Here is a 10,254-nt window from a genome sequence, read left to right as displayed (position 1 = left end):
ACTGCGGTATACACAAGGATTCATTCTATTTTCCATCACTATTCGCACAATGACATATAATAGAAATAATCCTTGCAAACAAAATATTATAACCTATCTTCCATCAATAATTGACAATATAGGCTTAACTTTTGTATTTGTCAAAAGTCCATTCATTCTTTTATCAACATATGAATATTGACTTACGAAAGACTTTACTTTTAACAAGATAATCTGCACTTCTTGTGGATTTAACACAAACAACATTTGATTTAAGAACATAATCATCCAAACCATTGTGCCATAAAAAGTTATTACACCACAGAGTCATAAACTTTAAATCCAACAAAGAGAAGTTTAAACAGATAGTGCCAAAGAAAGACATAGATATGAGAGATCAGTCACTCCATTCATAATGATCTCTTTCAATTTCATAAAACTTCTCTAACATCTCTGAAACAACATTTCCTGCATAATCTACTTGCTCTCTGAGAACCACATTTTTTTCTCGTTGTTCAGCAAGTTCTGCTCGAAGGAGAGACAGTTCTTCAGCAGCTGGAGTCCTAGGAGCTCTTGAGTCTACCCTGACTGTAGAGGGCCTCATCTTCTTAATGCTTGACATAGTCATCACAGTTGGTCCTCCAAGATCAGAGCCAAATACAGGAATATTAGAGTTAGCACAAATTCTTGAAATGAGACAAGGGAAGCCTGGTTTCTTTCCTGTGTTGTGTCTGACACTTATCATTTGATCAATAATAATTCCACAGAAGTCAATGTTTCTCTCTTCAACAATATAGTATATGAACTCAGTAAGTCCCCTGGTCCAAGAGTTGTTGTCACAAGTACTGGGCATCATATTTGCCACAATAAGTTTAGCTGCAACTTTGAGAAACAATACTGCTCCTCTTACGTAAACCTTACCATCATTTTGAGAGAGGTATTTATCAAACAACCTGTTTGACAATACTCCTAAGGGAAGTCTACCAAACTCAGGAGAAGGATATCTCTCACCTCCTAGAGGCACACTAAGCAGGTCGGAGATGACAGAACGATTCACAATAAAAATAGTGCCTCCAACCATGGTTTTGAAAGAACATAGAACAGTGTCTTCATCATGCATATTAGCATAGAACTGAGCGACCATATCAACACGAACACTCCCTAGAGGTTTATGAATTATTTCCCAATCATGCTTATTGAAAAACCCGACCAAACCGGGAACATCCAGTTTGGATGCATCATAGTACCTTTCACAGATGTTTTTTTTTTTTTGAGAACTAGGTACAGTTCGCGAGCGGCAGGGTTGATGAACCCAGCACCGAGACTAGGGTCAAAGAAAGATTCATCTCTAGTTTGTTGGCTTGACCTCCCTACATGCCTAGTTCTTCTTCTACTCATGATTGTAAGGAATACAAGAACGAAACTGAAAACTTACTTGGTTTGTGAACTGGTGCTAATGGTGAATTACAAACACGAACTTAGAGGAACAGACTGTTTTTGACCCAAGAAGCAGTGTCTTCTTCTGATTCCAATGGTACAATCTATTAGCAAGAAGATTGAGAGAAGAAATCGACAGGGGAGGGAGAAGTATGCGAACTGTTGGGTTTTCTCTTGAGTTCTCGAACTGAAGAATACAGTGAAGATAACGAGAAGGAGAAAAATTTCTTTTTAGATGTCAAACAAACTATTTGACACGTTCAAGTACTAGACTCGTTCATGAGACAGTTCCTGAAACAATGTGTGCGAACCGCACGTGTGTTAACCAAGGACGTGTTTAGTACAAGGTGAACCATGAGTCTAAAAGTGATTGCACATCATAACACCATGAGAGAGATTCTTTCCAACAACTCTTACATCTTGAAAAACTGAGACCATCCCAGAACACAATTGTCATAGAACTATCAAAGAGCATTATCAGAATTAAGAGATTTTTGAAGATCTGATTTCCCTTTTTCCATTTTATCAGAGATTGACAATAGTTTTGTCTGAAGCCATCTTGAAAATACATATCAGGAATTGGGTAAAGACAAAATTTATGTTTAATGAGGTATTCATGTGACTGAGATTTAAACTTCTCTTGGACCAGAACTTGCAGGTTATTGCTATAACCTTCAAGAAGAGAAGCACATCACTTATTGATGACCGAATCAATATCAACCTCTACACAAATATTATTTGTCACAGCTTGGTTTAACGTCTCAAGAGATTCCTGCTCATTCTAGAGAAACATATCAACATCAGAAGACAGGCTTTCAAGTTTCTTTTCAATTCCAGAAAAGATTTCAAAAGTTTTTAAACCAGGTGGTGATATGGATAGAATTTCTTCTACGGATTTAATTAAATCAGTTACAGAAGAGAATTCTGGAATCCCTGGATCTGGTGGTGCATTTAGTGAGATATCACTTCTATCCATAGAGTCAGATCGCTACAAACACAGACTTGTAAGGTCTTAAACGTGTTTGCCTGCTCTGATACTAATTGAAAAAGCGGGGGTACAACAACCACACCCAACAATTCAATTAGCAATTTGTATGGACAAACTCCAATATACTTTTTAGAGAATCAACTAGACATTCAGACTCAATCTAGATAAAAGTATATCAAAGAGTTTATATCTCAATCTCTCGATTTGATCTTTACTCAAGCAAATAGAAATCTGCGAGTCTTTATAAAAGAGAGATAACTTGGATGGTACCAAAGACCAATATCCAAGTGTCAATCAATTTAAATCAACAACCAAAAGGTCGGATATTCTAATTGATTGAACAACGCACAACCTGTGATATTTCAATTATATAACAAAATATAATGCGGAAAATAAATAACAAGACACCAGAATTTTGTTAACGAGGAAACCGCAAATGCAGAAAAATGTCGGGACCTAGTCCAGATTGAACACACACTTTATTAAGCCGCTACAGACACTAGCCTACTCCAAATTAACTTCGGTTTGGACTGTAGTTGAATCCCAACCAATCTCACACTGATCCAAAGTACAGTTATGCTCCTACGCCTCTGATCCCAGCGGGATGCTACGTACTTGATTCCCTTAGCTGATCTCACCCACAACTAAGAGTTGCTACGACCCAAAGTCGAAGACTTTAATAAACAAATTTGTATCACACAGAAAAGTCTACGGTAATAGATAAATCCGTCTCCCACGAATATACCCATGAGTTTTGTTCCGTCTTTTGATAAATCAAGGTGAACATGAACCAATCAATAAACCGGTCTTATAGTCCCGAAGAACAGCCTAGTATTATTGATCACCTCACAATAATCTTAATCGACGCAGCGAAAAAATATATTGTGGAATCACAAACGATGAGACGAAGTGTTTGTGATTATTTTTCTATCTTGCCTATCGGAGATATAAAATCTCGAGCCAATTATTACAATCATACTTGTAACGATAGAATATGCAAGATCAGATCACACAATTACAAGAAAAGTAGTATCGGTCTGGCTTCACAATCCCAATGAAGTCTTTAGGTCGTTAACCTGGTTTAGAAGAAGAAGCCAAAGGTTAAAGGAGAATCGACTCTAGCTATGCAACTAGTATCACACGTAAGGTGTGGGGATTAGGTTTCCAAGTTGCTAGAGTTCTCCCTTATATAGTTTTCAAATCAGGGTTCGCAATCAATGTTAGCTTGGTAACAAAGCATTCAATATTCACCGTTAGATGAAAACCTGACTAGATTCAAGCTAATATTTCTCAACCGCTGGATCGAAAACTTAGCTTGTTACACATAAATGAAATGTCCAATTTTGGATTTACGAACCGTTCCCAAACATTAACATTTGTTGGTTCAACAATAGTTAACCAAATGGTTAGCCATATGATTACTTTCATATCAACCATATTCTTCTTCACCATATATAACTAGTTCAAATGACTCAAATGAACTAGTTAGAGATTTGTTCAATTGCTTAGATCTTATGTAACTACACAAGACACAATTGAAGTAAAAACGGTTTGATTCACTCTAATCGGTTCATGAACTTTATATCCACGGTTTGCAAAAGCATCCCTTAGTATAAATAAACATGAGTTCAAGAACAACCGGTTTTAGATATAACCTGCTCAAGTTCGCGGACTGGGTTCGCGGACTTAAGCTCATGGAAGGAGTTCACAAACTCCAGCAGAAATTCTCGGGTCGAGAACTTCCGCCAGTTCGCGGACTTGGCTCACGTCACTTCCATTTCTCTTGATCAACAAAGTTCGCAAACTTTGGTTCAAGGAATAAGGACTTATACATATATGTGTTTCCACAACAATGCTTATATCCTACCAATGGTTATGTAATCTATACTTTCATTTCAATCATTGAAACATTTCAGAAGACGGAGATAACCGTTATTCACAGACCATTTTTCGTCAGAGCAATTTTCAAAGTGATTGAAACATAACATGATTTTCGTCACTAGGTAAAGATGAATCGGCTAAAGCGAAAGCTTACCAACACATATTTCGAGAAATAGATAGGCGAGATAAACTCGGCTCGAAATAGCAAATGTGCATTATGAAAGTCTATATATCAAAACGACGTTTGTCTCAAGAGTAGGAGATAAAATAGATAGACTTTTGAGTGACAGATAAGTTCAAGTCTCCACATACCTTTTAGTCGATGAAGATCCACCAGTTCCTTGAGTAGTCCTTCGTCTTGTATGATGATTGCCATGGAGTTTTTGAGTTCAACTACACTTTCTATCATAGTCTGAGACCTTTAGCTATGTAGGATAGATATCAAAACTTATAGTTTTGATCACTAACATTGAAAAACATGCTTGAGATAGCAACACATGCGAGTTCGACCGAGCAATGCTCTAACAGTTATCTTTAAGAGTAAATCGATGAACATTTGCAGGGTAAATTTCGAATTGTTTCTAAAATTTTGGAAGTCCCATTACTCGAGTGGCGTATCAGAGAGTCGAACCTTTCCAAGCGAGTTGTAACCCGATTGTTAGGAGCAAAAATGTTCTGGTCCGTCACAGTTGGTATTAGACCAGTTCCGGTTCATTCGAGAATGTGAGTTTGAGACTCGTCAACGTTTACATTGCATCGGGACAACATGTAATCCTTATTAATTCTAAGTTTTATTTTGAACTTTGAGGACAAAGTTCTTTTAAAGGGGTTAATGGCGTGACAGATTGAATTTTCTCCAGTTTTGCATAAACTTATTAGAGTTAGAAATCAAATTTACTCACTTGGAGTGTGATTACATTTTTGTGTCTTCCTTAATAGTTCAAAATGCAACAATTGTGTTCACACACGTGTACACATGGTAGTGTATGTGTCGTGATTCGAGAAAATAAAATAAATATGCAATCGAGAAAACGAGGAGGTGATTATTTTTCTTCGTTTTCTGTCCCATCATCTTTTCCTCCGATGAAAAAAGAATCTAAAGGAAATTGATCTTGTTGCCTTCAATTAATTGGGTATATTTTGGAGAGGATTCAAAGTGATTTGGAGTTTCAGTTGTATAAGGAAGATTGGGTTTACCACAAACGAAATATAGCAGAGAGAGTATCTGTTAATTCTCTTTTCTTCCTTATGTGGTGTTAACGGTGAAATTTGAGATCAAAGAATTTTGTTGCTGCAGTGAGTCTGATGGGTTATGCAGAAGATCTAAGAGAGGATTTTTCTTTGCTTGAGTCATTTGTATACTATTGTTGGTGCCTCCTAAATCATCAAAATCAAAGATGAGTTTTGTTTTTATAAATCTAGATTGGAACACAGCCCGCTCTCTCAGATAGGCTACAGGTTTGGCTTACACAAAAACTTGAATTGCATTAATTTTTGATGAAATGGATCACGATGGCTTAGTAAGATTATTAGTGCTCAGAAATTAGCTTCTTCTCATCATAGGTCACCAAAATCTGGTATTCCTCTTAAAGCTAATCTAAGTTTTCTTGTGCATGTGTGTTGTTCGGCGAAATACCCTGAAGAAATGCTTAATTTTTATAAATTTATTGATGAGTTTTTATGGGTAGGTTAATCTTCATGATAATAACTAGTAGTTTTGCTTGTGCTTTGATAATTAAGTAGGCAGTTAAGATATCATTAGAAGAGTAGTTATCAATCCTGTCTTTCTATTCTTTGAATCTGTCTCGTTTTAGCACTTGGAGTTTCTAGCTCCTGAATATCTCGTTAGTGAAATTTATGGTTAAGGTTAATGAATTTAACTAATGAATAACTGTCACATCGATTTTTTTAAAATTTTCTAGATTTCACCGATGAGTTTAATTCATGTATAAAACTTTGATTTTGATTGGTAGTTGTGCAAATATTTCCAGTAATAGTGGCTTCTGCGATGCTAATCCGAATTGGCACGGGAAAGAGTATTGTAGGTTAGTTTGTATGTGCTCTGGAAAGTACTTTTGATTAAAAATGAGATAAGCTATGATTTGAGATCAATCTATATAAACTGTATTAGATTAATTCTAATTGAACGTGAGTGTACCTAGTATCAATTATATACCTACCATAATTTTTCAGCAGTAAACTAATGAAATGATGTTGTACTTTTCGTGGTACCGGGATACCATCTAGCATATTTATGTTGGGTTCCATATTTATGTAAGTAGTATTGCTGATGGGAGCTGTAGCAACAACAAGTAAATATCTAACCCTTAGTTTGGATTCTCTACTACTTCAGTTGGTGCTAATGGTGAAGGAGACATATGTATTCCATGTCAGTATCGAAAGAACTATCCATGTTGGTTAATGGGGTGATCTAATTGGAGTAGTTATGATAGTGATTATAATGAGTAGTTTAAGGTGATGATGTGCCTATTTGGTAGTCATTTTAAAAGAAGATAAATTGACGTTGTCAGTGGGGTTAAAGTATATTTAGTTTGTTGTGAATTGGTTTGATAAACAAACTTATATCTTACTAGCCTATTGGATATAACATTGGTTTGAGTTTACTTGGTTGATTAAACTTCAAAGTTAAAGTTTAAATAATTGATACATGACCCAAAATAAATTGCGACATAGAAAAGGACTTTGTTTGAGTAGTTTCCCATACAGTACATTATAAGGTCTTTCCTTGGCTTTGAGTTTTTTCTTCAGTTTTCTCTTGATTTTAGGTACTCGCAGACATGAATTCCACTTGAACCATTGTTAAGTGCATATTTTACATATATTTAGTGTCAAATCCATGCTAGTAATTACTATATACTCTTGCGAATTATTGTATATTACTCTTGTTTTCTTTTATTTATGTTTTTCTAGGTGAATCGTCCAAAAGAAGTGAATTTCCACGTAATTGTGCAATAAAAGAAGTTAGCCGCAAGCGGAGAAGGTACAAATACCAAGTGGAACGCGTCCAAATCTAAAAGTTCTTGCTATCATCTCGAAGAGGACGAAAGGAGAAGCCAACGGCGAAAGAATGAAGTTATTCCGACTTCATATGAAGATTTTATGGGTGTTCGAAGCTAGTCAAAGCTGCTACAAATTGGACAACACAGAATTCATGAAGGCGCCCACCTTAATTAATCAGGGAAGCCACTGAATATGAACGACCAGTTCAGGGAGAGTTAAAAGTGATCAGCAAATGATAATAACGATGGGTGCTGCTGTGATATAATGGTGTTGATGGAGCTCGAGATGAGGTTAATCTGTGAAGCTGTTACCAGTTCGCCATAGTTGTGGTTTAACGCAGTAGAATTCGAGTTAACAACGAGAAGGGAAGAAGAGAAATATGTTGATACCATTGATGTCTCGTTTGTACTGTGAATGAAAGAGGAGCATGGAAGTTGATGGTGATTATTGGCAAGTGATTGTTAATGGATACTTGCAGATGACAAGAGCTCGAGTTTGAATATGAAAGTTGTTGTGTTGTCGATGGTAGTGACGATGGATTTGATATGTGCTGGTGTTTCTCGAGTCTGTGGTTGGCAGGAATGAGTTGGTAGTGTGATGAGATTAAAGGCAGTGGTATTAGAAGGGAGTTAATGGAGGCTAGTGATGGAATGAGTAACAACAGGGAAGTGATGAGACATCGATAGAATATGATGCTGAGTGTAATGGAGTTGTTGGCTGTGATATTTTCGAATGAGAAGAGGAAATGGAGTTTGGCTTTGGCAGCGATATCCTTGCTGCCATCGAAGTCGACCGATGGAGCTTGGCCGAGTAACAAGTTTAACAGGAAGGGGTTTGGAGTTACGGAGTTCGCTAGTAATCTGGTGGTTGATCGAAGAAGAAAATCTGCTGTCATTGATTATCAGCATTGGATGATTAACAAAACTCAGGGATGTAAAAAGAGTGCTGGTTTTACAGTTGAACTTACGGTGAGTTATTCACACCGTGGAAATTATCAGGGAAACCTACGTATAGGTTTTCCAACCGTAGGCAATCAAAGACGAGGATACGGTGAGGTTATTCCACCGTAGTAAAACACGGGGTCGAAAGGATAATGGTCTGAGGATAAACTAGATGGGGAAATTATGCTAAGGCCCCATCCATGGATAACCCATAATATCAAGCCCTTAATTAAAAGAAGTTTAAATCTAGGCCCCGAAATTTTAAAAGATCTTGATACTCTTATGTATCTTGTCAAGCCCATAATTACACAAAATTTCAATTTATACCCGGAAATATTAAAATATTATGTGATGATGTTCCAACCACCTCCGACCATCACAACCACCGCCAACCACCTCCGACCACCGCCAGCCACCTCTGACCACCACCGCCAGCCACCTCCGACCACCACCACCAACCACCGCCGCCGCGGCCGTCAACCACCTTTGACCACCATAGCCACCGCAAACCACCTCCGACCACCACCGCCACCAACCACCACCGCCATCCACCTCCAACCACCGCCACCGCCACCACTGCCGACCACCACCAACATATGGATGTGTACACAGAAGTTACACATGCATATGACATGTGTATCCAGAAGTTACACATTTATATAAAATGTGTAATGCAAAGTTACAATTGTACATGGATGTGTACTCTGTAGTTACACATATGTATGCAGAAGTTACACATGCGTATGACATGTGTATCTACAAGTTACACATCCATATGTATGTGTAACTTTTTATTACACATGCTATATGTAAGGTTTTCTACAAGTTATTCATCATAAAAATACATGTATTACTTTGATTTTCATTTACAATAATTTTTCCGTTCATTTACTATAATTATAGTGGTTGGTTGTTTGAACACAATAAACGAATTAAAACACGAGATATGGAAAGTGAAATCCTAAAAATAATCCACTATATTTCCTTCCTTTTATGTCTTTCTTGATTCCAGTATACTTGCACATCTGCAAACAAGAATAAACATCCGTGGAATTAGGTTGGATGGATAAAAAATAAAGAAACAAAATTATAGAATAATTGCAAGGCAAAATTATAGAACAAAAATCAAAGTTACATATTACAAGACAAGACAACTAAAAAGTTTAAAGATTAGGAATTCACCTCAAAAATCCCAAGTCCACTGTAATTCCGAACTAAGTAGTCTGGACAAAGAGTGAAGCGTACAACATCAATAGAAATCAAAATTATCCCAAAATTCAGACAAACAAAAAGCTTCAATCTTTCATCATAATTCATGTTCAATAATCAAAATTGTCCAATCTCTTCTACAAAAATTAATCTCAACAATCCAATGAAAACAAAAACAACAAAACATACCATAAATCATTTCAGTTCAATCACTAAAACTAGAAGTTACATATTCAATCAGTATGTATAAGTAAAAGTTACACATCTTTCTAGCATGTGTAACTAGAAATTACACATCTATTTAGCTCGTGTAACTATAAGTTACACATCTAATTAGCATATGTAACTAGTAGCTACACAGTACACATCATGATGAACATAAACAATAAAGACTCATTTTTAAATCAAATTATTGCCTCTTCTTTTCAAAGATATATATTTACCATCTATAACTGTAAACTTGGATCCTACCTCAAGTATTTGATGTACTCTTCAGTTTCTAAGGTGCCAAATTCTGGTTGTAGAAGAGCAGCAACAACTAAAACCACTTGGAACACTGTGTAAACCTGTTGGCCCAAAATGCAGAAGAGAAAAATAATCAATTTCGCAAATCCGTAAACCAAATTTTAGGGTAAAACTTCATTATACTGATTGACGTCTTGCTTTTCTTTTCTTATTGTGGATGTTATCTATTTTGTGATAACCATTTGCATATACAGAAATGTTGCAGGAAATCTCCACATATCTATGCCCTAGGCATGCAAAATGAGTGCCTACGCATCAGTATGCACCGGGTGC

The sequence above is a fragment of the Papaver somniferum genome, chromosome 5 (assembly GCF_003573695.1).
Source record: "Papaver somniferum cultivar HN1 chromosome 5, ASM357369v1, whole genome shotgun sequence".
In the NCBI taxonomy this organism is placed as follows: domain Eukaryota; kingdom Viridiplantae; phylum Streptophyta; class Magnoliopsida; order Ranunculales; family Papaveraceae; genus Papaver; species Papaver somniferum.
The sequence above is the reverse complement of the archived record's forward strand: the minus strand, read 5'-3'. Positions refer to the sequence as shown.